The sequence below is a fragment of the Scomber japonicus genome, chromosome 16 (genome assembly GCF_027409825.1).
Source record: "Scomber japonicus isolate fScoJap1 chromosome 16, fScoJap1.pri, whole genome shotgun sequence".
Classification (NCBI taxonomy): Eukaryota; Metazoa; Chordata; class Actinopteri; order Scombriformes; family Scombridae; genus Scomber; species Scomber japonicus.
Window position 1 is genome coordinate 8,866,494 of NC_070593.1, and position 27,944 is coordinate 8,894,437.

The window sequence follows — 27,944 nt, forward strand, 5'->3', positions numbered from 1 at the left end:
AGGGGCGGCCTGAATGAAAAATGTGTAAAATCAAGCACCGTGAGGGCATTGTGTGAAAATTGTGAAGGATTTTCCTAAGCGGGCAAAAATTGAAAAAAATGACAGGGCCGGTAGTGTCGAAAAAGTCAAAAATGGGAAGGGTGGGGGATTGTCCCAAAACTTGCTACAAGGGGCCAGAGGGGCGGCCTGAATGAAAAATGTGTAAAATCAAGCACCGTGAGGGCATTCTGTGAAAATTGTGAAGGATTTTCCAAAGCGGCCAAAAATTGAAAAAAATGACAGGGCCGGTAGTGTCGAAAAAGTCAAAAATGGGAAGGGTGGGGGATTGTCCCAAAACTTGCTACAAGGGGCCAGAGGGGCGGCCTGAATGAAAAATGTGTAAAATCAAGCACCGTGAAGACATTGTGTGAAAATTGTGAAGGATTTTCCATAGGGGGCAAAAATGGAAAAAAATGACAGGGCCGGTAGTGTCGAAAAAGTCAAAAATGGGAAGGGTGGGGGATTGTCCCAAAACTTGCTACAAGGGGCCAGAGGGGCGGCCTGAATGAAAAATGTGTAAAATCAAGCACCGTGAAGGCATTGTGTGAAAATTGTGAAGGATTTTCCAAAGCGGGCAAAAATTGAAAAAAATGACAGGGCCGGTAGTGTCGAAAAAGTAAAAAATGGGAAGGGTGGGGGATTGTCCCAAAACTTGCTACAAGGGGCCAGAGGGGCGGCCTGAATGAAAAATGTGTAAAATCAAGCACCGTGAGGGCATTGTGTGAAAATTGTGAAGGATTTTCCTAAGCGGGCAAAAATTGAAAAAAATGACAGGGCCGGTAGTGTCGAAAAAGTAAAAAATGGGAAGGGTGGGGGATTGTCCCAAAACTTGCTACAAGGGGCCAGAGGGGCGGCCTGAATGAAAAATGTGTAAAATCAAGCACCGTGAAGACTGTGTGAAAATTGTGAAGGATTTTCCATAGGGGGCAAAAATTGAAAAAAATGACAGGGCCGGTAGTGTCGAAAAAGTCAAAAATGGGAAGGGTGGGGGATTGTCCCAAAACTTGCTACAAGGGGCCAGAGGGGCGGCCTGAATGAAAAATGTGTAAAATCAAGCACCGTGAAGGCATTGTGTGAAAATTGTGAAGGATTTTCCAAAGCGGGCAAAAATTGAAAAAAATGACAGGGCCGGTAGTGTCGAAAAAGTCAAAAATGGGAAGGGTGGGGGATTGTCCCAAAACTTGCTACAAGGGGCCAGAGGGGCGGCCTGAATGAAAAATGTGTAAAATCACGCACCGTGAGGGCATTCTGTGAAAATTGTGAAGGATTTTCCAAAGCGGCCAAAAATTGAAAAAAATGACAGGGCCGGTAGTGTCGAAAAAGTCAAAAATGGGAAGGGTGGGGGATTGTCCCAAAACTTGCTACAAGGGGCCAGAGGGGCGGCCTGAATGAAAAATGTGTAAAATCAAGCACCGTGAAGACATTGTGTGAAAATTGTGAAGGATTTTCCATAGGGGGCAAAAATTGAAAAAAATGACAGGGCCGGTAGTGTCGAAAAAGTCAAAAATGGGAAGGGTGGGGGATTGTCCCAAAACTTGCTACAAGGGGCCAGAGGGGCGGCCTGAATGAAAAATGTGTAAAATCAAGCACCGTGAGGGCATTGTGTGAAAATTGTGAAGGATTTTCCTAAGCGGGCAAAAATTGAAAAAAATGACAGGGCCGGTAGTGTCGAAAAAGTCAAAAATGGGAAGGGTGGGGGATTGTCCCAAAACTTGCTACAAGGGGCCAGAGGGGCGGCCTGAATGAAAAATGTGTAAAATCAAGCACCGTGAGGGCATTCTGTGAAAATTGTGAAGGATTTTCCAAAGCGGCCAAAAATTGAAAAAAATGACAGGGCCGGTAGTGTCGAAAAAGTCAAAAATGGGAAGGGTGGGGGATTGTCCCAAAACTTGCTACAAGGGGCCAGAGGGGCGGCCTGAATGAAAAATGTGTAAAATCAAGCACCGTGAAGACATTGTGTGAAAATTGTGAAGGATTTTCCATAGGGGGCAAAAATGGAAAAAAATGACAGGGCCGGTAGTGTCGAAAAAGTCAAAAATGGGAAGGGTGGGGGATTGTCCCAAAACTTGCTACAAGGGGCCAGAGGGGCGGCCTGAATGAAAAATGTGTAAAATCAAGCACCGTGAAGGCATTGTGTGAAAATTGTGAAGGATTTTCCAAAGCGGGCAAAAATTGAAAAAAATGACAGGGCCGGTAGTGTCGAAAAAGTAAAAAATGGGAAGGGTGGGGGATTGTCCCAAAACTTGCTACAAGGGGCCAGAGGGGCGGCCTGAATGAAAAATGTGTAAAATCAAGCACCGTGAGGGCATTGTGTGAAAATTGTGAAGGATTTTCCTAAGCGGGCAAAAATTGAAAAAAATGACAGGGCCGGTAGTGTCGAAAAAGTAAAAAATGGGAAGGGTGGGGGATTGTCCCAAAACTTGCTACAAGGGGCCAGAGGGGCGGCCTGAATGAAAAATGTGTAAAATCAAGCACCGTGAAGACTGTGTGAAAATTGTGAAGGATTTTCCATAGGGGGCAAAAATTGAAAAAAATGACAGGGCCGGTAGTGTCGAAAAAGTCAAAAATGGGAAGGGTGGGGGATTGTCCCAAAACTTGCTACAAGGGGCCAGAGGGGCGGCCTGAATGAAAAATGTGTAAAATCAAGCACCGTGAAGGCATTGTGTGAAAATTGTGAAGGATTTTCCAAAGCGGGCAAAAATTGAAAAAAATGACAGGGCCGGTAGTGTCGAAAAAGTCAAAAATGGGAAGGGTGGGGGATTGTCCCAAAACTTGCTACAAGGGGCCAGAGGGGCGGCCTGAATGAAAAATGTGTAAAATCACGCACCGTGAGGGCATTCTGTGAAAATTGTGAAGGATTTTCCAAAGCGGCCAAAAATTGAAAAAAATGACAGGGCCGGTAGTGTCGAAAAAGTCAAAAATGGGAAGGGTGGGGGATTGTCCCAAAACTTGCTACAAGGGGCCAGAGGGGCGGCCTGAATGAAAAATGTGTAAAATCAAGCACCGTGAAGACATTGTGTGAAAATTGTGAAGGATTTTCCATAGGGGGCAAAAATTGAAAAAAATGACAGGGCCGGTAGTGTCGAAAAAGTCAAAAATGGGAAGGGTGGGGGATTGTCCCAAAACTTGCTACAAGGGGCCAGAGGGGCGGCCTGAATGAAAAATGTGTAAAATCAAGCACCGTGAGGGCATTGTGTGAAAATTGTGAAGGATTTTCCTAAGCGGGCAAAAATTGAAAAAAATGACAGGGCCGGTAGTGTCGAAAAAGTCAAAAATGGGAAGGGTGGGGGATTGTCCCAAAACTTGCTACAAGGGGCCAGAGGGGCGGCCTGAATGAAAAATGTGTAAAATCAAGCACCGTGAGGGCATTCTGTGAAAATTGTGAAGGATTTTCCAAAGCGGCCAAAAATTGAAAAAAATGACAGGGCCGGTAGTGTCGAAAAAGTCAAAAATGGGAAGGGTGGGGGATTGTCCCAAAACTTGCTACAAGGGGCCAGAGGGGCGGCCTGAATGAAAAATGTGTAAAATCAAGCACCGTGAAGACATTGTGTGAAAATTGTGAAGGATTTTCCATAGGGGGCAAAAATGGAAAAAAATGACAGGGCCGGTAGTGTCGAAAAAGTCAAAAATGGGAAGGGTGGGGGATTGTCCCAAAACTTGCTACAAGGGGCCAGAGGGGCGGCCTGAATGAAAAATGTGTAAAATCAAGCACCGTGAAGGCATTGTGTGAAAATTGTGAAGGATTTTCCAAAGCGGGCAAAAATTGAAAAAAATGACAGGGCCGGTAGTGTCGAAAAAGTAAAAAATGGGAAGGGTGGGGGATTGTCCCAAAACTTGCTACAAGGGGCCAGAGGGGCGGCCTGAATGAAAAATGTGTAAAATCAAGCACCGTGAGGGCATTGTGTGAAAATTGTGAAGGATTTTCCAAAGCGGGCAAAAATTGAAAAAAATGACAGGGCCGGTAGTGTCGAAAAAGTAAAAAATGGGAAGGGTGGGGGATTGTCCCAAAACTTGCTACAAGGGGCCAGAGGGGCGGCCTGAATGAAAAATGTGTAAAATCAAGCACCGTGAAGACTGTGTGAAAATTGTGAAGGATTTTCCATAGGGGGCAAAAATTGAAAAAAATGACAGGGCCGGTAGTGTCGAAAAAGTCAAAAATGGGAAGGGTGGGGGATTGTCCCAAAACTTGCTACAAGGGGCCAGAGGGGCGGCCTGAATGAAAAATGTGTAAAATCAAGCACCGTGAAGACATTGTGTGAAAATTGTGAAGGATTTTCCATAGGGGGCAAAAATTGAAAAAAATGACAGGGCCGGCAGTGTCGAAAAAGTCAAAAATGGGAAGGGTGGGGGATTGTCCCAAAACTTGCTACAAGGGGCCAGAGGGGCGGCCTGAATGAAAAATGTGTAAAATCAAGCACCATGAGGGCATTGTGTGAAAACTGTGAAGGATTTTCCAAAGCTGCCAAAAATGGAAAAAAATGACAGGGCCGGTAGTGTCGAAAAAGTCAAAAATGGGAAGGGTGGGGGATTGTCCCAAAACTTGCTACAAGGGGCCAGAGGGGCGGCCTGAATGAAAAATGTGTAAAATCAAGCACCGTGAGGGCATTGTGTGAAAATTGTGAAGGATTTTCCTAAGTGGGCAAAAATTGAAAAAAATGACAGGGCCGGTAGTGTCGAAAAAGTAAAAAATGGGAAGGGTGGGGGATTGTCCCAAAACTTGCTACAAGGGGCCAGAGGGGCGGCCTGAATGAAAAATGTATAAAATCAAGCACTGTGAGGGCATTCTGTGAAAATTGTGAAGGATTTTCCAAAGCGGCCAAAAATTGAAAAAAATGACAGGGCCGGTAGTGTCGAAAAAGTCAAAAATGGGAAGGGTGGGGGATTGTCCCAAAACTTGCTACAAGGGGCCAGAGGGGCGGCCTGAATGAAAAATGTGTAAAATCAAGCACCGTGAGGGCATTGTGTGAAAATTGTGAAGGATTTTCCAAAGCGGCCAAAAATGGAAAAAAATGACAGGGCCGGTAGTGTCGAAAAAGTAAAAAATGGGAAGGGTGGGGGATTGTCCCAAAACTTGCTACAAGGGGCCAGAGGGGCGGCCTGAATGAAAAATGTGTAAAATCACGCACCGTGAGGGCATTCTGTGAAAATTGTGAAGGATTTTCCAAAGCGGCCAAAAATTGAAAAAAATGACAGGGCCGGTAGTGTCGAAAAAGTCAAAAATGGGAAGGGTGGGGGATTGTCCCAAAACTTGCTACAAGGGGCCAGAGGGGCGGCCTGAATGAAAAATGTGTAAAATCAAGCACCGTGAGGGCATTGTGTGAAAATTGTGAAGGATTTTCCTAAGCGGGCAAAAATTGAAAAAAATGACAGGGCCGGTAGTGTCGAAAAAGTCAAAAATGGGAAGGGTGGGGGATTGTCCCAAAACTTGCTACAAGGGGCCAGAGGGGCGGCCTGAATGAAAAATGTGTAAAATCAAGCACCGTGAAGACTGTGTGAAAATTGTGAAGGATTTTCCATAGGGGGCAAAAATTGAAAAAAATGACAGGGCCGGTAGTGTCGAAAAAGTCAAAAATGGGAAGGGTGGGGGATTGTCCCAAAACTTGCTACAAGGGGCCAGAGGGGCGGCCTGAATGAAAAATGTGTAAAATCAAGCACCATGAAGGCATTGTGTGAAAATTATCAAGGCTTTTCCAAAGCGGGCAAAAATTGAAAAAAATGACAGGACCGGTAGTGTCGAAAAAGTAAAAAATGGGAAGGGTGGGGGATTGTCCCAAAACTTGCTACAAGGGGCCAGAGGGGCGGCCTGAATGAAAAATGTGTAAAATCACGCACCGTGAGGGCATTCTGTGAAAATTGTGAAGGATTTTCCAAAGCGGCCAAAAATTGAAAAAAATGACAGGGCCGGTAGTGTCGAAAAAGTCAAAAATGGGAAGGGTGGGGGATTGTCCCAAAACTTGCTACAAGGGGCCAGAGGGGCGGCCTGAATGAAAAATGTGTAAAATCAAGCACCGTGAAGACTGTGTGAAAATTGTGAAGGATTTTCCATAGGGGGCAAAAATTGAAAAAAATGACAGGGCCGGTAGTGTCGAAAAAGTCAAAAATGGGAAGGGTGGGGGATTGTCCCAAAACTTGCTACAAGGGGCCAGAGGGGCGGCCTGAATGAAAAATGTGTAAAATCAAGCACCGTGAAGGCATTGTGTGAAAATTGTCAAGGATTTTCCAAAGCGGGCAAAAATTGAAAAAAATGACAGGGCCGGTAGTGTCGAAAAAGTAAAAAATGGGAAGGGTGGGGGATTGTCCCAAAACTTGCTACAAGGGGCCAGAGGGGCGGCCTGAATGAAAAATGTGTAAAATCAAGCACTGTGAGGGCATTCTGTGAAAATTGTGAAGGATTTTCCAAAGCGGCCAAAAATTGAAAAAAATGACAGGGCCGGTAGTGTCGAAAAAGTCAAAAATGGGAAGGGTGGGGGATTGTCCCAAAACTTGCTACAAGGGGCCAGAGGGGCGGCCTGAATGAAAAATGTGTAAAATCAAGCACCGTGAGGGCATTGTGTGAAAATTGTGAAGGATTTTCCAAAGCGGCCAAAAATGGAAAAAAATGACAGGGCCGGTAGTGTCGAAAAAGTAAAAAATGGGAAGGGTGGGGGATTGTCCCAAAACTTGCTACAAGGGGCCAGAGGGGCGGCCTGAATGAAAAATGTGTAAAATCACGCACCGTGAGGGCATTCTGTGAAAATTGTGAAGGATTTTCCAAAGCGGCCAAAAATTGAAAAAAATGACAGGGCCGGTAGTGTCGAAAAAGTCAAAAATGGGAAGGGTGGGGGATTGTCCCAAAACTTGCTACAAGGGGCCAGAGGGGCGGCCTGAATGAAAAATGTGTAAAATCAAGCACCGTGAAGACATTGTGTGAAAATTGTGAAGGATTTTCCATAGGGGGCAAAAATTGAAAAAAATGACAGGGCCGGTAGTGTCGAAAAAGTCAAAAATGGGAAGGGTGGGGGATTGTCCCAAAACTTGCTACAAGGGGCCAGAGGGGCGGCCTGAATGAAAAATGTGTAAAATCAAGCACCGTGAGGGCATTGTGTGAAAATTGTGAAGGATTTTCCTAAGCGGGCAAAAATTGAAAAAAATGACAGGGCCGGTAGTGTCGAAAAAGTCAAAAATGGGAAGGGTGGGGGATTGTCCCAAAACTTGCTACAAGGGGCCAGAGGGGCGGCCTGAATGAAAAATGTGTAAAATCAAGCACCGTGAAGACTGTGTGAAAATTGTGAAGGATTTTCCATAGGGGGCAAAAATTGAAAAAAATGACAGGGCCGGTAGTGTCGAAAAAGTCAAAAATGGGAAGGGTGGGGGATTGTCCCAAAACTTGCTACAAGGGGCCAGAGGGGCGGCCTGAATGAAAAATGTGTAAAATCAAGCACCATGAAGGCATTGTGTGAAAATTGTCAAGGCTTTTCCAAAGCGGGCAAAAATTGAAAAAAATGACAGGACCGGTAGTGTCGAAAAAGTAAAAAATGGGAAGGGTGGGGGATTGTCCCAAAACTTGCTACAAGGGGCCAGAGGGGCGGCCTGAATGAAAAATGTGTAAAATCACGCACCGTGAGGGCATTCTGTGAAAATTGTGAAGGATTTTCCAAAGCGGCCAAAAATTGAAAAAAATGACAGGGCCGGTAGTGTCGAAAAAGTCAAAAATGGGAAGGGTGGGGGATTGTCCCAAAACTTGCTACAAGGGGCCAGAGGGGCGGCCTGAATGAAAAATGTGTAAAATCAAGCACCATGAAGGCATTGTGTGAAAATTGTCAAGGATTTTCCAAAGCGGGCAAAAATTGAAAAAAATGACAGGGCCGGTAGTGTCGAAAAAGTCAAAAATGGGAAGGGTGGGGGATTGTCCCAAAACTTGCTACAAGGGGCCAGAGGGGCGGCCTGAATGAAAAATGTGTAAAATCAAGCACCATGAGGGCATTGTGTGAAAACTGTGAAGGATTTTCCAAAGCTGCCAAAAATGGAAAAAAATGACAGGGCCGGTAGTGTCGAAAAAGTCAAAAATGGGAAGGGTGGGGGATTGTCCCAAAACTTGCTACAAGGGGCCAGAGGGGCGGCCTGAATGAAAAATGTGTAAAATCAAGCACCGTGAGGGCATTGTGTGAAAATTGTGAAGGATTTTCCTAAGTGGGCAAAAATTGAAAAAAATGACAGGGCCGGTAGTGTCGAAAAAGTAAAAAATGGGAAGGGTGGGGGATTGTCCCAAAACTTGCTACAAGGGGCCAGAGGGGCGGCCTGAATGAAAAATGTGTAAAATCACGCACCGTGAGGGCATTCTGTGAAAATTGTGAAGGATTTTCCAAAGCGGCCAAAAATTGAAAAAAATGACAGGGCCGGTAGTGTCGAAAAAGTCAAAAATGGGAAGGGTGGGGGATTGTCCCAAAACTTGCTACAAGGGGCCAGAGGGGCGGCCTGAATGAAAAATGTGTAAAATCAAGCACCGTGAAGACTGTGTGAAAATTGTGAAGGATTTTCCATAGGGGGCAAAAATTGAAAAAAATGACAGGGCCGGTAGTGTCGAAAAAGTAAAAAATGGGAAGGGTGGGGGATTGTCCCAAAACTTGCTACAAGGGGCCAGAGGGGCGGCCTGAATGAAAAATGTGTAAAATCACGCACCGTGAAGACTGTGTGAAAATTGTGAAGGATTTTCCATAGGGGGCAAAAATTGAAAAAAATGACAGGGCCGGTAGTGTCGAAAAAGTAAAAAATGGGAAGGGTGGGGGATTGTCCCAAAACTTGCTACAAGGGGCCAGAGGGGCGGCCTGAATGAAAAATGTGTAAAATCACGCACCGTGAGGGCATTCTGTGAAAATTGTGAAGGATTTTCTAAAGTGGCCAAAAATTGAAAAAAATGACAGGGCCGGTAGTGTCGAAAAAGTCAAAAATGGGAAGGGTGGGGGATTGTCCCAAAACTTGCTACAAGGGGCCAGAGGGGCGGCCTGAATGAAAAATGTGTAAAATCAAGCACCGTGAGGGCATTCTGTGAAAATTGTGAAGGATTTTCCAAAGCGGCCAAAAATTGAAAAAAATGACAGGGCCGGTAGTGTCGAAAAAGTCAAAAATGGGAAGGGTGGGGGATTGTCCCAAAACTTGCTACAAGGGGCCAGAGGGGCGGCCTGAATGAAAAATGTGTAAAATCAAGCACCGTGAGGGCATTGTGTGAAAATTGTGAAGGATTTTCCAAAGCGGCCAAAAATGGAAAAAAATGACAGGGCCGGTAGTGTTGAAAAAGTCAAAAATGGGAAGGGTGGGGGATTGTCCCAAAACTTGCTACAAGGGGCCAGAGGGGCGGCCTGAATGAAAAATGTGTAAAATCAAGCACCGTGAGGGCATTGTGTGAAAATTGTGAAGGATTTTCCTAAGCGGGCAAAAATTGAAAAAAATGACAGGGCCAGTAGTGTCGAAAAAGTCAAAAATGGGAAGGGTGGGGGATTGTCCCAAAACTTGCTACAAGGGGCCAGAGGGGCGGCCTGAATGAAAAATGTGTAAAATCAAGCACCGTGAAGACATTGTGTGAAAATTGTGAAGGATTTTCCATAGGGGGCAAAAATTGAAAAAAATGACAGGGCCGGTAGTGTCGAAAAAGTCAAAAATGGGAAGGGTGGGGGATTGTCCCAAAACTTGCTACAAGGGGCCAGAGGGGCGGCCTGAATGAAAAATGTGTAAAATCAAGCACCGTGAGGGCATTGTGTGAAAATTGTGAAGGATTTTCCTAAGTGGGCAAAAATTGAAAAAAATGACAGGGCCGGTAGTGTCGAAAAAGTAAAAAATGGGAAGGGTGGGGGATTGTCCCAAAACTTGCTACAAGGGGCCAGAGGGGCGGCCTGAATGAAAAATGTATAAAATCAAGCACTGTGAGGGCATTCTGTGAAAATTGTGAAGGATTTTCCAAAGCGGCCAAAAATTGAAAAAAATGACAGGGCCGGTAGTGTCGAAAAAGTCAAAAATGGGAAGGGTGGGGGATTGTCCCAAAACTTGCTACAAGGGGCCAGAGGGGCGGCCTGAATGAAAAATGTGTAAAATCAAGCACCGTGAGGGCATTGTGTGAAAATTGTGAAGGATTTTCCTAAGCGGGCAAAAATTGAAAAAAATGACAGGGCCAGTAGTGTCGAAAAAGTAAAAAATGGGAAGGGTGGGGGATTGTCCCAAAACTTGCTACAAGGGGCCAGAGGGGCGGCCTGAATGAAAAATGTGTAAAATCAAGCACCGTGAGGGCATTGTGTGAAAATTGTGAAGGATTTTCCTAAGTGGGCAAAAATTGAAAAAAATGACAGGGCCGGTAGTGTCGAAAAAGTAAAAAATGGGAAGGGTGGGGGATTGTCCCAAAACTTGCTACAAGGGGCCAGAGGGGCGGCCTGAATGAAAAATGTATAAAATCAAGCACTGTGAGGGCATTCTGTGAAAATTGTGAAGGATTTTCCAAAGCGGCCAAAAATTGAAAAAAATGACAGGGCCGGTAGTGTCGAAAAAGTCAAAAATGGGAAGGGTGGGGGATTGTCCCAAAACTTGCTACAAGGGGCCAGAGGGGCGGCCTGAATGAAAAATGTGTAAAATCAAGCACCGTGAGGGCATTGTGTGAAAATTGTGAAGGATTTTCCAAAGCGGCCAAAAATGGAAAAAAATGACAGGGCCGGTAGTGTCGAAAAAGTCAAAAATGGGAAGGGTGGGGGATTGTCCCAAAACTTGCTACAAGGGGCCAGAGGGGCGGCCTGAATGAAAAATGTGTAAAATCAAGCACCGTGAAGACTGTGTGAAAATTGTGAAGGATTTTCCATAGGGGGCAAAAATTGAAAAAAATGACAGGGCCGGTAGTGTCGAAAAAGTAAAAAATGGGAAGGGTGGGGGATTGTCCCAAAACTTGCTACAAGGGGCCAGAGGGGCGGCCTGAATGAAAAATGTGTAAAATCACGCACCGTGAGGGCATTCTGTGAAAATTGTGAAGGATTTTCTAAAGTGGCCAAAAATTGAAAAAAATGACAGGGCCGGTAGTGTCGAAAAAGTCAAAAATGGGAAGGGTGGGGGATTGTCCCAAAACTTGCTACAAGGGGCCAGAGGGGCGGCCTGAATGAAAAATGTGTAAAATCAAGCACCGTGAAGACATTGTGTGAAAATTGTGAAGGATTTTCCATAGGGGGCAAAAATTGAAAAAAATGACAGGGCCGGTAGTGTCGAAAAAGTAAAAAATGGGAAGGGTGGGGGATTGTCCCAAAACTTGCTACAAGGGGCCAGAGGGGCGGCCTGAATGAAAAATGTGTAAAATCAAGCACCGTGAGGGCATTGTGTGAAAATTGTGAAGGATTTTCCAAAGCGGCCAAAAATGGAAAAAAATGACAGGGCCGGTAGTGTTGAAAAAGTCAAAAATGGGAAGGGTGGGGGATTGTCCCAAAACTTGCTACAAGGGGCCAGAGGGGCGGCCTGAATGAAAAATGTGTAAAATCAAGCACCGTGAGGGCATTGTGTGAAAATTGTGAAGGATTTTCCTAAGCGGGCAAAAATTGAAAAAAATGACAGGGCCAGTAGTGTCGAAAAAGTCAAAAATGGGAAGGGTGGGGGATTGTCCCAAAACTTGCTACAAGGGGCCAGAGGGGCGGCCTGAATGAAAAATGTGTAAAATCAAGCACCGTGAAGACGTGTGAAAATTGTGAAGGATTTTCCATAGGGGGCAAAAATTGAAAAAAATGACAGGGCCGGTAGTGTCGAAAAAGTCAAAAATGGGAAGGGTGGGGGATTGTCCCAAAACTTGCTACAAGGGGCCAGAGGGGCGGCCTGAATGAAAAATGTGTAAAATCAAGCACCGTGAGGGCATTGTGTGAAAATTGTGAAGGATTTTCCATAGGGGGCAAAAATTGAAAAAAATGACAGGGCCGGTAGTGTCGAAAAAGTAAAAAATGGGAAGGGTGGGGGATTGTCCCAAAACTTGCTACAAGGGGCCAGAGGGGCGGCCTGAATGAAAAATGTATAAAATCAAGCACTGTGAGGGCATTCTGTGAAAATTGTGAAGGATTTTCCAAAGCGGCCAAAAATTGAAAAAAATGACAGGGCCGGTAGTGTCGAAAAAGTCAAAAATGGGAAGGGTGGGGGATTGTCCCAAAACTTGCTACAAGGGGCCAGAGGGGCGGCCTGAATGAAAAATGTGTAAAATCAAGCACCGTGAGGGCATTGTGTGAAAATTGTGAAGGATTTTCCTAAGTGGGCAAAAATTGAAAAAAATGACAGGGCCGGTAGTGTCGAAAAAGTAAAAAATGGGAAGGGTGGGGGATTGTCCCAAAACTTGCTACAAGGGGCCAGAGGGGCGGCCTGAATGAAAAATGTATAAAATCAAGCACTGTGAGGGCATTCTGTGAAAATTGTGAAGGATTTTCCAAAGCGGCCAAAAATTGAAAAAAATGACAGGGCCGGTAGTGTCGAAAAAGTCAAAAATGGGAAGGGTGGGGGATTGTCCCAAAACTTGCTACAAGGGGCCAGAGGGGCGGCCTGAATGAAAAATGTGTAAAATCAAGCACCGTGAGGGCATTGTGTGAAAATTGTGAAGGATTTTCCAAAGCGGCCAAAAATGGAAAAAAATGACAGGGCCGGTAGTGTCGAAAAAGTCAAAAATGGGAAGGGTGGGGGATTGTCCCAAAACTTGCTACAAGGGGCCAGAGGGGCGGCCTGAATGAAAAATGTGTAAAATCAAGCACCGTGAGGGCATTGTGTGAAAATTGTGAAGGATTTTCCTAAGCGGGCAAAAATTGAAAAAAATGACAGGGCCGGTAGTGTCGAAAAAGTCAAAAATGGGAAGGGTGGGGGATTGTCCCAAAACTTGCTACAAGGGGCCAGAGGGGCGGCCTGAATGAAAAATGTGTAAAATCAAGCACCGTGAAGACTGTGTGAAAATTGTGAAGGATTTTCCATAGGGGGCAAAAATTGAAAAAAATGACAGGGCCGGTAGTGTCGAAAAAGTCAAAAATGGGAAGGGTGGGGGATTGTCCCAAAACTTGCTACAAGGGGCCAGAGGGGCGGCCTGAATGAAAAATGTGTAAAATCAAGCACCGTGAAGGCATTGTGTGAAAATTGTCAAGGATTTTCCAAAGCGGGCAAAAATTGAAAAAAATGACAGGGCCGCTAGTGTCGAAAAAGTAAAAAATGGGAAGGGTGGGGGATTGTCCCAAAACTTGCTACAAGGGGCCAGAGGGGCGGCCTGAATGAAAAATGTGTAAAATCACGCACCGTGAGGGCATTCTGTGAAAATTGTGAAGGATTTTCCAAAGTGGCCAAAAATTGAAAAAAATGACAGGGCCGGTAGTGTCGAAAAAGTCAAAAATGGGAAGGGTGGGGGATTGTCCCAAAACTTGCTACAAGGGGCCAGAGGGGCGGCCTGAATGAAAAATGTGTAAAATCAAGCACCGTGAAGACATTGTGTGAAAATTGTGAAGGATTTTCCATAGGGGGCAAAAATTGAAAAAAATGACAGGGCCGGTAGTGTCGAAAAAGTCAAAAATGGGAAGGGTGGGGGATTGTCCCAAAACTTGCTACAAGGGGCCAGAGGGGCGGCCTGAATGAAAAATGTGTAAAATCAAGCACCGTGAGGGCATTGTGTGAAAATTGTGAAGGATTTTCCTAAGCGGGCAAAAATTGAAAAAAATGACAGGGCCGGTAGTGTCGAAAAAGTCAAAAATGGGAAGGGTGGGGGATTGTCCCAAAACTTGCTACAAGGGGCCAGAGGGGCGGCCTGAATGAAAAATGTGTAAAATCAAGCACCGTGAAGGCATTGTGTGAAAATTGTCAAGGATTTTCCAAAGCGGGCAAAAATTGAAAAAAATGACAGGGCCGGTAGTGTCGAAAAAGTAAAAAATGGGAAGGGTGGGGGATTGTCCCAAAACTTGCTACAAGGGGCCAGAGGGGCGGCCTGAATGAAAAATGTGTAAAATCACGCACCGTGAGGGCATTCTGTGAAAATTGTGAAGGATTTTCTAAAGTGGCCAAAAATTGAAAAAAATGACAGGGCCGGTAGTGTCGAAAAAGTCAAAAATGGGAAGGGTGGGGGATTGTCCCAAAACTTGCTACAAGGGGCCAGAGGGGCGGCCTGAATGAAAAATGTGTAAAATCAAGCACCGTGAAGACATTGTGTGAAAATTGTGAAGGATTTTCCATAGGGGGCAAAAATTGAAAAAAATGACAGGGCCGGTAGTGTCGAAAAAGTCAAAAATGGGAAGGGTGGGGGATTGTCCCAAAACTTGCTACAAGGGGCCAGAGGGGCGGCCTGAATGAAAAATGTGTAAAATCAAGCACCGTGAGGGCATTGTGTGAAAATTGTGAAGGATTTTCCTAAGTGGGCAAAAATTGAAAAAAATGACAGGGCCGGTAGTGTCGAAAAAGTAAAAAATGGGAAGGGTGGGGGATTGTCCCAAAACTTGCTACAAGGGGCCAGAGGGGCGGCCTGAATGAAAAATGTATAAAATCAAGCACTGTGAGGGCATTCTGTGAAAATTGTGAAGGATTTTCCAAAGCGGCCAAAAATTGAAAAAAATGACAGGGCCGGTAGTGTCGAAAAAGTCAAAAATGGGAAGGGTGGGGGATTGTCCCAAAACTTGCTACAAGGGGCCAGAGGGGCGGCCTGAATGAAAAATGTGTAAAATCAAGCACCGTGAGGGCATTGTGTGAAAATTGTGAAGGATTTTCCTACGCGGGCAAAAATTGAAAAAAATGACAGGGCCAGTAGTGTCGAAAAAGTCAAAAATGGGAAGGGTGGGGGATTGTCCCAAAACTTGCTACAAGGGGCCAGAGGGGCGGCCTGAATGAAAAATGTGTAAAATCAAGCACCGTGAGGGCATTGTGTGAAAATTGTGAAGGATTTTCCTAAGTGGGCAAAAATTGAAAAAAATGACAGGGCCGGTAGTGTCGAAAAAGTAAAAAATGGGAAGGGTGGGGGATTGTCCCAAAACTTGCTACAAGGGGCCAAAGGGGCGGCCTGAATGAAAAATGTATAAAATCAAGCACTGTGAGGGCATTCTGTGAAAATTGTGAAGGATTTTCCAAAGCGGCCAAAAATTGAAAAAAATGACAGGGCCGGTAGTGTCGAAAAAGTCAAAAATGGGAAGGGTGGGGGATTGTCCCAAAACTTGCTACAAGGGGCCAGAGGGGCGGCCTGAATGAAAAATGTGTAAAATCAAGCACCGTGAGGGCATTCTGTGAAAATTGTGAAGGATTTTCCAAAGCGGCCAAAAATGGAAAAAAATGACAGGGCCGGTAGTGTCGAAAAAGTCAAAAATGGGAAGGGTGGGGGATTGTCCCAAAACTTGCTACAAGGGGCCAGAGGGGCGGCCTGAATGAAAAATGTGTAAAATCAAGCACCGTGAGGGCATTGTGTGAAAATTGTGAAGGATTTTCCTAAGCGGGCAAAAATTGAAAAAAATGACAGGGCCGGTAGTGTCGAAAAAGTCAAAAATGGGAAGGGTGGGGGATTGTCCCAAAACTTGCTACAAGGGGCCAGAGGGGCGGCCTGAATGAAAAATGTGTAAAATCAAGCACCGTGAAGACTGTGTGAAAATTGTGAAGGATTTTCCATAGGGGGCAAAAATTGAAAAAAATGACAGGGCCGGTAGTGTCGAAAAAGTCAAAAATGGGAAGGGTGGGGGATTGTCCCAAAACTTGCTACAAGGGGCCAGAGGGGCGGCCTGAATGTAAAATGTGTAAAATCAAGCACCGTGAAGGCATTGTGTGAAAAGTGTCAAGGATTTTCCAAAGCGGGCAAAAATTGAAAAAAATGACAGGGCCGGTAGTGTCGAAAAAGTAAAAAATGGGAAGGGTGGGGGATTGTCCCAAAACTTGCTACAAGGGGCCAGAGGGGCGGCCTGAATGAAAAATGTGTAAAATCAAGCACTGTGAGGGCATTCTGTGAAAATTGTGAAGGATTTTCCAAAGTGGCCAAAAATTGAAAAAAATGACAGGGCCGGTAGTGTCGAAAAAGTCAAAAATGGGAAGGGTGGGGGATTGTCCCAAAACTTGCTACAAGGGGCCAGAGGGGCGGCCTGAATGAAAAATGTGTAAAATCAAGCACCGTGAGGGCATTGTGTGAAAATTGTGAAGGATTTTCCAAAGCGGCCAAAAATGGAAAAAAATGACAGGGCCGGTAGTGTCGAAAAAGTCAAAAATGGGAAGGGTGGGGGATTGTCCCAAAACTTGCTACAAGGGGCCAGAGGGGCGGCCTGAATGAAAAATGTGTAAAATCAAGCACCGTGAAGACATTGTGTGAAAATTGTGAAGGATTTTCCATAGGGGGCAAAAATGGAAAAAAATGACAGGGCCGGTAGTGTCGAAAAAGTCAAAAATGGGAAGGGTGGGGGATTGTCCCAAAACTTGCTACAAGGGGCCAGAGGGGCGGCCTGAATGAAAAATGTGTAAAATCAAGCACCGTGAAGGCATTGTGTGAAAATTGTGAAGGATTTTCCAAAGCGGGCAAAAATTGAAAAAAATGACAGGGCCGGTAGTGTCGAAAAAGTAAAAAATGGGAAGGGTGGGGGATTGTCCCAAAACTTGCTACAAGGGGCCAGAGGGGCGGCCTGAATGAAAAATGTGTAAAATCAAGCACCGTGAGGGCATTGTGTGAAAATTGTGAAGGATTTTCCTAAGCGGGCAAAAATTGAAAAAAATGACAGGGCCGGTAGTGTCGAAAAAGTCAAAAATGGGAAGGGTGGGGGATTGTCCCAAAACTTGCTACAAGGGGCCAGAGGGGCGGCCTGAATGAAAAATGTGTAAAATCAAGCACTGTGAGGGCATTCTGTGAAAATTGTGAAGGATTTTCCAAAGTGGCCAAAAATTGAAAAAAATGACAGGGCCGGTAGTGTCGAAAAAGTCAAAAATGGGAAGGGTGGGGGATTGTCCCAAAACTTGCTACAAGGGGCCAGAGGGGCGGCCTGAATGAAAAATGTGTAAAATCAAGCACCGTGAAGACATTGTGTGAAAATTGTGAAGGATTTTCCATAGGGGGCAAAAATGGAAAAAAATGACAGGGCCGGTAGTGTCGAAAAAGTCAAAAATGGGAAGGGTGGGGGATTGTCCCAAAACTTGCTACAAGGGGCCAGAGGGGCGGCCTGAATGAAAAATGTGTAAAATCAAGCACCGTGAAGGCATTGTGTGAAAATTGTGAAGGATTTTCCAAAGCGGGCAAAAATTGAAAAAAATGACAGGGCCGGTAGTGTCGAAAAAGTAAAAAATGGGAAGGGTGGGGGATTGTCCCAAAACTTGCTACAAGGGGCCAGAGGGGCGGCCTGAATGAAAAATGTGTAAAATCAAGCACCGTGAGGGCATTGTGTGAAAATTGTGAAGGATTTTCCTAAGCGGGCAAAAATTGAAAAAAATGACAGGGCCGGTAGTGTCGAAAAAGTCAAAAATGGGAAGGGTGGGGGATTGTCCCAAAACTTGCTACAAGGGGCCAGAGGGGCGGCCTGAATGAAAAATGTGTAAAATCAAGCACCGTGAAGACTGTGTGAAAATTGTGAAGGATTTTCCATAGGGGGCAAAAATTGAAAAAAATGACAGGGCCGGTAGTGTCGAAAAAGTCAAAAATGGGAAGGGTGGGGGATTGTCCCAAAACTTGCTACAAGGGGCCAGAGGGGCGGCCTGAATGTAAAATGTGTAAAATCAAGCACCGTGAAGGCATTGTGTGAAAAGTGTCAAGGATTTTCCAAAGCGGGCAAAAATTGAAAAAAATGACAGGGCCGGTAGTGTCGAAAAAGTAAAAAATGGGAAGGGTGGGGGATTGTCCCAAAACTTGCTACAAGGGGCCAGAGGGGCGGCCTGAATGAAAAATGTGTAAAATCAAGCACTGTGAGGGCATTCTGTGAAAATTGTGAAGGATTTTCCAAAGTGGCCAAAAATTGAAAAAAATGACAGGGCCGGTAGTGTCGAAAAAGTCAAAAATGGGAAGGGTGGGGGATTGTCCCAAAACTTGCTACAAGGGGCCAGAGGGGCGGCCTGAATGAAAAATGTGTAAAATCAAGCACCGTGAGGGCATTGTGTGAAAATTGTGAAGGATTTTCCAAAGCGGCCAAAAATGGAAAAAAATGACAGGGCCGGTAGTGTCGAAAAAGTCAAAAATGGGAAGGGTGGGGGATTGTCCCAAAACTTGCTACAAGGGGCCAGAGGGGCGGCCTGAATGAAAAATGTGTAAAATCAAGCACCGTGAAGACATTGTGTGAAAATTGTGAAGGATTTTCCATAGGGGGCAAAAATGGAAAAAAATGACAGGGCCGGTAGTGTCGAAAAAGTCAAAAATGGGAAGGGTGGGGGATTGTCCCAAAACTTGCTACAAGGGGCCAGAGGGGCGGCCTGAATGAAAAATGTGTAAAATCAAGCACCGTGAAGGCATTGTGTGAAAATTGTGAAGGATTTTCCAAAGCGGGCAAAAATTGAAAAAAATGACAGGGCCGGTAGTGTCGAAAAAGTAAAAAATGGGAAGGGTGGGGGATTGTCCCAAAACTTGCTACAAGGGGCCAGAGGGGCGGCCTGAATGAAAAATGTGTAAAATCAAGCACCGTGAGGGCATTGTGTGAAAATTGTGAAGGATTTTCCTAAGCGGGCAAAAATTGAAAAAAATGACAGGGCCGGTAGTGTCGAAAAAGTCAAAAATGGGAAGGGTGGGGGATTGTCCCAAAACTTGCTACAAGGGGCCAGAGGGGCGGCCTGAATGAAAAATGTGTAAAATCAAGCACTGTGAGGGCATTCTGTGAAAATTGTGAAGGATTTTCCAAAGTGGCCAAAAATTGAAAAAAATGACAGGGCCGGTAGTGTCGAAAAAGTCAAAAATGGGAAGGGTGGGGGATTGTCCCAAAACTTGCTACAAGGGGCCAGAGGGGCGGCCTGAATGAAAAATGTGTAAAATCAAGCACCGTGAAGACATTGTGTGAAAATTGTGAAGGATTTTCCATAGGGGGCAAAAATGGAAAAAAATGACAGGGCCGGTAGTGTCGAAAAAGTCAAAAATGGGAAGGGTGGGGGATTGTCCCAAAACTTGCTACAAGGGGCCAGAGGGGCGGCCTGAATGAAAAATGTGTAAAATCAAGCACCGTGAAGGCATTGTGTGAAAATTGTGAAGGATTTTCCAAAGCGGGCAAAAATTGAAAAAAATGACAGGGCCGGTAGTGTCGAAAAAGTAAAAAATGGGAAGGGTGGGGGATTGTCCCAAAACTTGCTACAAGGGGCCAGAGGGGCGGCCTGAATGAAAAATGTGTAAAATCAAGCACCGTGAGGGCATTGTGTGAAAATTGTGAAGGATTTTCCTAAGCGGGCAAAAATTGAAAAAAATGACAGGGCCGGTAGTGTCGAAAAAGTCAAAAATGGGAAGGGTGGGGGATTGTCCCAAAACTTGCTACAAGGGGCCAGAGGGGCGGCCTGAATGAAAAATGTGTAAAATCAAGCACCGTGAAGACTGTGTGAAAATTGTGAAGGATTTTCCATAGGGGGCAAAAATTGAAAAAAATGACAGGGCCGGTAGTGTCGAAAAAGTCAAAAATGGGAAGGGTGGGGGATTGTCCCAAAACTTGCTACAAGGGGCCAGAGGGGCGGCCTGAATGAAAAATGTGTAAAATCAAGCACCGTGAAGACTGTGTGAAAATTGTGAAGGATTTTCCATAGGGGGCAAAAATTGAAAAAAATGACAGGGCCGGTAGTGTCGAAAAAGTCAAAAATGGGAAGGGTGGGGGATTGTCCCAAAACTTGCTACAAGGGGCCAGAGGGGCGGCCTGAATGAAAAATGTGTAAAATCAAGCACCGTGAAGGCATTGTGTAAAAAGTGTCAAGGATTTTCCAAAGCGGGCAAAAATTGAAAAAAATGACAGGGCCGGTAGTGTCGAAAAAGTAAAAAATGGGAAGGGTGGGGGATTGTCCCAAAACTTGCTACAAGGGGCCAGAGGGGCGGCCTGAATGAAAAATGTGTAAAATCAAGCACTGTGAGGGCATTCTGTGAAAATTGTGAAGGATTTTCCAAAGCGGCCAAAAATTGAAAAAAAATGACAGGGCCGGTAGTGTCGAAAAAGTCAAAAATGGGAAGGGTGGGGGATTGTCCCAAAACTTGCTACAAGGGGCCAGAGGGGCGGCCTGAATGAAAAATGTGTAAAATCAAGCACCGTGAGGGCATTGTGTGAAAATTGTGAAGGATTTTCCAAAGCGGCCAAAAATGGAAAAAAATGACAGGGCCGGTAGTGTCGAAAAAGTCAAAAATGGGAAGGGTGGGGGATTGTCCCAAAACTTGCTACAAGGGGCCAGAGGGGCGGCCTGAATGAAAAATGTGTAAAATCAAGCACCGTGAAGACATTGTGTGAAAATTGTGAAGGATTTTCCATAGGGGGCAAAAATGGAAAAAAATGACAGGGCCGGTAGTGTCGAAAAAGTCAAAAATGGGAAGGGTGGGGGATTGTCCCAAAACTTGCTACAAGGGGCCAGAGGGGCGGCCTGAATGAAAAATGTGTAAAATCAAGCACCGTGAAGGCATTGTGTGAAAATTGTGAAGGATTTTCCAAAGCGGGCAAAAATTGAAAAAAATGACAGGGCCGGTAGTGTCGAAAAAGTAAAAAATGGGAAGGGTGGGGGATTGTCCCAAAACTTGCTACAAGGGGCCAGAGGGGCGGCCTGAATGAAAAATGTGTAAAATCAAGCACCGTGAAGACTGTGTGAAAATTGTGAAGGATTTTCCATAGGGGGCAAAAATTGAAAAAAATGACAGGGCCGGTAGTGTCGAAAAAGTCAAAAATGGGAAGGGTGGGGGATTGTCCCAAAACTTGCTACAAGGGGCCAGAGGGGCGGCCTGAATGAAAAATGTGTAAAATCAAGCACCGTGAAGACTGTGTGAAAATTGTGAAGGATTTTCCATAGGGGGCAAAAATTGAAAAAAATGACAGGACCGGTAGTGTCGAAAAAATCAAAAATGGGAAGGGTGGGGGATTGTCCCAAAACTTGCTACAAGGGGCCAGAGGGGCGGCCTGAATGAAAAATGTGTAAAATCAAGCACCGTGAAGACATTGTGTGAAAATTGTGAAGGATTTTCCATAGGGGGCAAAAATTGAAAAAAATGACAGGGCCGGTAGTGTCGAAAAAGTCAAAAATGGGAAGGGTGGGGGATTGTCCCAAAACTTGCTACAAGGGGCCAGAGGGGCGGCCTGAATGAAAAATGTGTAAAATCAAGCACCGTGAAGGCATTGTGTGAAAATTGTCAAGGATTTTCCAAAGCGGGCAAAAATTGAAAAAAATGACAGGGCCGGTAGTGTCGAAAAAGTAAAAAATGGGAAGGGTGGGGGATTGTCCCAAAACTTGCTACAAGGGGCCAGAGGGGCGGCCTGAATGAAAAATGTGTAAAATCACGCACCGTGAGGGCATTCTGTGAAAATTGTGAAGGATTTTCCAAAGCGGCCAAAAATGGAAAAAAATGACAGGGCCGGTAGTGTCGAAAAAGTCAAAAATGGGAAGGGTGGGGGATTGTCCCAAAACTTGCTACAAGGGGCCAGAGGGGCGGCCTGAATGAAAAATGTGTAAAATCAAGCACCGTGAAGACATTGTGTGAAAATTGTGAAGGATTTTCCATAGGGGGCAAAAATTGAAAAAAATGACAGGGCCGGTAGTGTCGAAAAAGTCAAAAATGGGAAGGGTGGGGGATTGTCCCAAAACTTGCTACAAGGGGCCAGAGGGGCGGCCTGAATGAAAAATGTGTAAAATCAAGCGCCGTGAAGGCATTGTGTGAAAATTGTCAAGGATTTTCCAAAGCGGCCAAAAATTGAAAAAAATGACAGGGCCGGTAGTGTCGAAAAAGTAAAAAATGGGAAGGGTGGGGGATTGTCCCAAAACTTGCTACAAGGGGCCAGAGGGGCGGCCTGAATGAAAAATGTGTAAAATCAAGCACCGTGAAGGCATTGTGTGAAAATTGTCAAGGATTTTCCAAAGCGGCCAAAAATTGAAAAAAATGACAGGGCCGGTAGTGTCGAAAAATTAAAAAATGGGAAGGGTGGGGGATTGTCCCAAAACTTGCTACAAGGGGCCAGAGGGGCGGCCTGAATGAAAAATGTGTAAAATCACGCACCGTGAGGGCATTCTGTGAAAATTGTGAAGGATTTTCCAAAGCGGCCTAAAATTGAAAAAAATGACAGGGCCGGTAGTGTCGAAAAAGTCAAAAATGGGAAGGGTGGGGGATTGTCCCAAAACTTGCTACAAGGGGCCAGAGGGGCGGCCTGAATGAAAAATGTGTAAAATCAAGCACCGTGAAGACATTGTGTGAAAATTGTGAAGGATTTTCCATAGGGGGCAAAAATTGAAAAAAATGACAGGGCCGGTAGTGTCGAAAAAGTCAAAAATGGGAAGGGTGGGGGATTGTCCCAAAACTTGCTACAAGGGGCCAGAGGGGCGGCCTGAATGAAAAATGTGTAAAATCAAGCACCGTGAAGGCATTGTGTGAAAATTGTCAAGGATTTTCCAAAGCGGGCAAAAATTGAAAAAAATGACAGGGCCGGTAGTGTCGAAAAAGTAAAAAATGGGAAGGGTGGGGGATTGTCCCAAAACTTGCTACAAGGGGCCAGAGGGGCGGCCTGAATGAAAAATGTGTAAAATCACGCACCGTGAGGGCATTCTGTGAAAATTGTGAAGGATTTTCCAAAGCGGCCAAAAATGGAAAAAAATGACAGGGCCGGTAGTGTCGAAAAAGTCAAAAATGGGAAGGGTGGGGGATTGTCCCAAAACTTGCTACAAGGGGCCAGAGGGGCGGCCTGAATGAAAAATGTGTAAAATCAAGCACCGTGAAGACATTGTGTGAAAATTGTGAAGGATTTTCCATAGGGGGCAAAAATTGAAAAAAATGACAGGGCCGGTAGTGTCGAAAAAGTCAAAAATGGGAAGGGTGGGGGATTGTCCCAAAACTTGCTACAAGGGGCCAGAGGGGCGGCCTGAATGAAAAATGTGTAAAATCAAGCGCCGTGAAGGCATTGTGTGAAAATTGTCAAGGATTTTCCAAAGCGGCCAAAAATTGAAAAAAATGACAGGGCCGGTAGTGTCGAAAAAGTAAAAAATGGGAAGGGTGGGGGATTGTCCCAAAACTTGCTACAAGGGGCCAGAGGGGCGGCCTGAATGAAAAATGTGTAAAATCAAGCACCGTGAGGGCATTGTGTGAAAACTGTGAAGGATTTTCCAAAGCTGCCAAAAATGGAAAAAAATGACAGGGCCGGTAGTGTCGAAAAAGTCAAAAATGGGAAGGGTGGGGGATTGTCCCAAAACTTGCTACAAGGGGCCAGAGGGGCGGCCTGAATAAAAATGTGTAAAATCAAGCACCGTGAGGGCATTCTGTGAAAATTGTGAAGGATTTTCCAAAGCGGCCAAAAATTGAAAAAAATGACAGGGCCGGTAGTGTCGAAAAAGTCAAAAATGGGAAGGGTGGGGGATTGTCCCAAAACTTGCTACAAGGGGCCAGAGGGGCGGCCTGAATGAAAAATGTGTAAAATCAAGCACCGTGAGGGCATTGTGTGAAAATTGTGAAGGATTTTCCAAAGCGGCCAAAAATGGAAAAAAATGACAGGGCCGGTAGTGTCGAAAAAGTCAAAAATGGGAAGGGTGGGGGATTGTCCCAAAACTTGCTACAAGGGGCCAGAGGGGCGGCCTGAATGAAAAATGTGTAAAATCAAGCACCCTGAAGGCATTGTGTGAAAATTGTCAAGGATTTTCCAAAGCGGGCAAATATTGAAAAAAATGACAGGGCCGGTAGTGTCGAAAAAGTAAAAAATGGGAAGGGTGGGGGATTGTCCCAAAACTTGCTACAAGGGGCCAGAGGGGCGGCCTGAATGAAAAATGTGTAAAATCAAGCACCGTGAAGACATTGTGTGAAAATTGTGAAGGATTTTCCATAGGGGGCAAAAATTGAAAAAAATGACAGGGCCGGTAGTGTCGAAAAAGTCAAAAATGGGAAGGGTGGGGGATTGTCCCAAAACTTGCTACAAGGGGCCAGAGGGGCGGCCTGAATGAAAAATGTGTAAAATCAAGCACCGTGAAGGCATTGTGTGAAAATTGTCAAGGATTTTCCAAAGCGGGCAAAAATTGAAAAAAATGACAGGGCCGGTAGTGTCGAAAAAGTAAAAAATGGGAAGGGTGGGGGATTGTCCCAAAACTTGCTACAAGGGGCCAGAGGGGCGGCCTGAATGAAAAATGTGTAAAATCACGCACCGTGAGGGCATTCTGTGAAAATTGTCAAGGATTTTCCAAAGCGGCCTAAAATTGAAAAAAATGACAGGGCCGGTAGTGTCGAAAAAGTCAAAAATGGGAAGGGTGGGGGATTGTCCCAAAACTTGCTACAAGGGGCCAGAGGGGCGGCCTGAATGAAAAATGTGTAAAATCAAGCACCGTGAGGGCATTGTGTGAAAATTGTGAAGGATTTTCCTAAGTGGGCAAAAATTGAAAAAAATGACAGGGCCGGTAGTGTCGAAAAAGTAAAAAATGGGAAGGGTGGGGGATTGTCCCAAAACTTGCTACAAGGGGCCAGAGGGGCGGCCTGAATGAAAAATGTGTAAAATCAAGCACCGTGAGGGCATTGTGTGAAAATTGTGAAGGATTTTCCAAAGCGGCCAAAAATTGAAAAAAATTACAGGGCCGGTAGTGTCGAAAAAGTCAAAAATGGGAAGGGTGGGGGATTGTCCCAAAACTTGCTACAAGGGGCCAGAGGGGCGGCCTGAATGAAAAATGTGTAAAATCAAGCACCGTGAAGGCATTGTGTGAAAATTGTCAAGGATTTTCCAAAGCGGGCAAAAATTGAAAAAAATGACAGGGCCGGTAGTGTCGAAAAAGTAAAAAATGGGAAGGGTGGGGGATTGTCCCAAAACTTGCTGCAAGGGGCCAGAGGGGCGGCCTGAATGAAAAATGTGTAAAATCACGCACCGTGAGGGCATTCTGTGAAAATTGTGAAGGATTTTCCAAAGCGGCCTAAAATTGAAAAAAATGACAGGGCCGGTAGTGTCGAAAAAGTCAAAAATGGGAAGGGTGGGGGATTGTCCCAAAACTTGCTACAAGGGGCCAGAGGGGCGGCCTGAATGAAAAATGTGTAAAATCAAGCACCGTGAAGATGTGTGAAAATTGTGAAGGATTTTCCATAGGGGGCAAAAATTGAAAAAAATGACAGGGCCGGTAGTGTCGAAAAAGTCAAAAATGGGAAGGGTGGGGGATTGTCCCAAAACTTGCTACAAGGGGCCAGAGGGGCGGCCTGAATGAAAAATGTGTAAAATCAAGCACCATGAAGGCATTGTGTGAAAATTGTCAAGGATTTTCCAAAGCGGGCAAAAATTGAAAAAAATGACAGGACCGGTAGTGTCGAAAAAGTAAAAAATGGGAAGGGTGGGGATTGTCCCAAAACTTGCTACAAGGGGCCAGAGGGGCGGCCTGAATGAAAAATGTGTAAAATCAAGCACCGTGAAGGCATTGTGTGAAAATTGTCAAGGATTTTCCAAAGCGGCCAAAAATTGAAAAAAATGACAGGGCGGTAGTGTCGAAAAATTAAAAAATGGAAGGGTGGGGGATTGTCCCAAAACTTGCTACAAGGGGCCAGAGGGGCGGCCTGAATGAAAAATGTGTAAAATCACGCACCGTGAGGGCATTCTGTGAAAATTGTGAAGGATTTTCCAAAGCGGCCTAAAATTGAAAAAAATGACAGGGCCGGTAGTGTCGAAAAAGTCAAAAATGGGAAGGGTGGGGGATTGTCCCAAAACTTGCTACAAGGGGCCAGAGGGGCGGCCTGAATGAAAAATGTGTAAAATCAAGCACCGTGAAGACATTGTGTGAAAATTGTGAAGGATTTTCCATAGGGGGCAAAAATTGAAAAAAATGACAGGGCCGGTAGTGTCGAAAAAGTCAAAAATGGGAAGGGTGGGGGATTGTCCCAAAACTTGCTACAAGGGGCCAGAGGGGCGGCCTGAATGAAAAATGTGTAAAATCAAGCACCGTGAAGGCATTGTGTGAAAATTGTCAAGGATTTTCCAAAGCGGGCAAAAATTGAAAAAAATGACAGGGCCGGTAGTGTCGAAAAAGTAAAAAATGGGAAGGGTGGGGGATTGTCCCAAAACTTGCTACAAGGGGCCAGAGGGGCGGCCTGAATGAAAAATGTGTAAAATCACGCACCGTGAGGGCATTCTGTGAAAATTGTGAAGGATTTTCCAAAGCGGCCAAAATGGAAAAAAATGACAGGGCCGGTAGTGTCGAAAAAGTCAAAAATGGGAAGGGTGGGGGATTGTCCCAAAACTTGCTACAAGGGGCCAGAGGGGCGGCCTGAATGAAAAATGTGTAAAATCAAGCACCGTGAAGACATTGTGTGAAAATTGTGAAGGATTTTCCATAGGGGGCAAAAATTGAAAAAAATGACAGGGCCGGTAGTGTCGAAAAAGTCAAAAATGGGAAGGGTGGGGGATTGTCCCAAAACTTGCTACAAGGGGCCAGAGGGGCGGCCTGAATGAAAAATGTGTAAAATCAAGCGCCGTGAAGGCATTGTGTGAAAATTGTCAAGGATTTTCCAAAGCGGCCAAAATTGAAAAAAATGACAGGGCCGGTAGTGTCGAAAAAGTAAAAAATGGGAAGGGTAAGGGATTGTCCCAAAACTTGCTACAAGGGGCCAGAGGGGCGGCCTGAATGAAAAATGTGTAAAATCAAGCACCGTGAGGGCATTGTGTGAAAACTGTGAAGGATTTTCCAAAGCTGCCAAAAATGGAAAAAAATGACAGGGCCGGTAGTGTCGAAAAAGTCAAAAATGGAAGGGTGGGGGATTGTCCCAAAACTTGCTACAAGGGGCCAGAGGGGCGGCCTGAATAAAAATGTGTAAAATCAAGCACCGTGAGGGCATTCTGTGAAATTGTGAAGGATTTTCCAAAGCGGCCAAAAATTGAAAAAATGACAGGGGCCGGTAGTGTCGAAAAAGTCAAAATGGGAAGGGTGGGGGATTGTCCCAAAAACTTGCTACAAGGGGCCAGAGGGGCGGCCTGAATGAAAAATGTGTAAAATCAAGCACCGTGAGGGCATTGTGTGAAAATTGTGAAGGATTTTCCAAAGCGGCCAAAAATGGAAAAAAATGACAGGGCGGTAGTGTCGAAAAAGTCAAAAATGGGAAGGGTGGGGGATTGTCCCAAAACTTGCTACAAGGGGCCAGAGGGGCGGCCTGAATGAAAAATGTGTAAAATCAAGCACCCTGAAGGCATTGTGTGAAAATTGTCAAGGATTTTCCAAAGCGGGCAAAAATTGAAAAAAATGACAGGGCCGGTAGTGTCGAAAAAGTAAAAATGGGAAGGGTGGGGGATTGTCCCAAAACTTGCTACAAGGGGCCAGAGGGGCGGCCTGAATGAAAAATGTGTAAAATCACGCACCGTGAGGCATTCTGTGAAAATTGTCAAGGATTTTCCAAAGCGGCCTAAAATTGAAAAAAATGACAGGGCCGGTAGTGTCGAAAAAGTCAAAAATGGGAAGGGTGGGGGATTGTCCCAAAACTTGCTACAAGGGGCCAGAGGGGCGGCCTGAATGAAAAATGTGTAAAATCAAGCACCGTGAGGGCATTGTGTGAAAATTGTGAAGGATTTTCCATAGGGGGCAAAAATTGAAAAAAATGACAGGGCCGGTAGTGTCGAAAAAGTCAAAAATGGGAAGGGTGGGGGATTGTCCCAAAACTTGCTACAAGGGGCCAGAGGGGCGGCCTGAATGAAAAATGTGTAAAATCAAGCACCGTGAGGGCATTGTGTGAAAATTGTGAAGGATTTTCCAAAGCGGCCAAAAATTGAAAAAAATTACAGGGCCGGTAGTGTCGAAAAAGTCAAAAATGGGAAGGGTGGGGGATTGTCCCAAAACTTGCTACAAGGGGCCAGAGGGGCGGCCTGAATGAAAAATGTGTA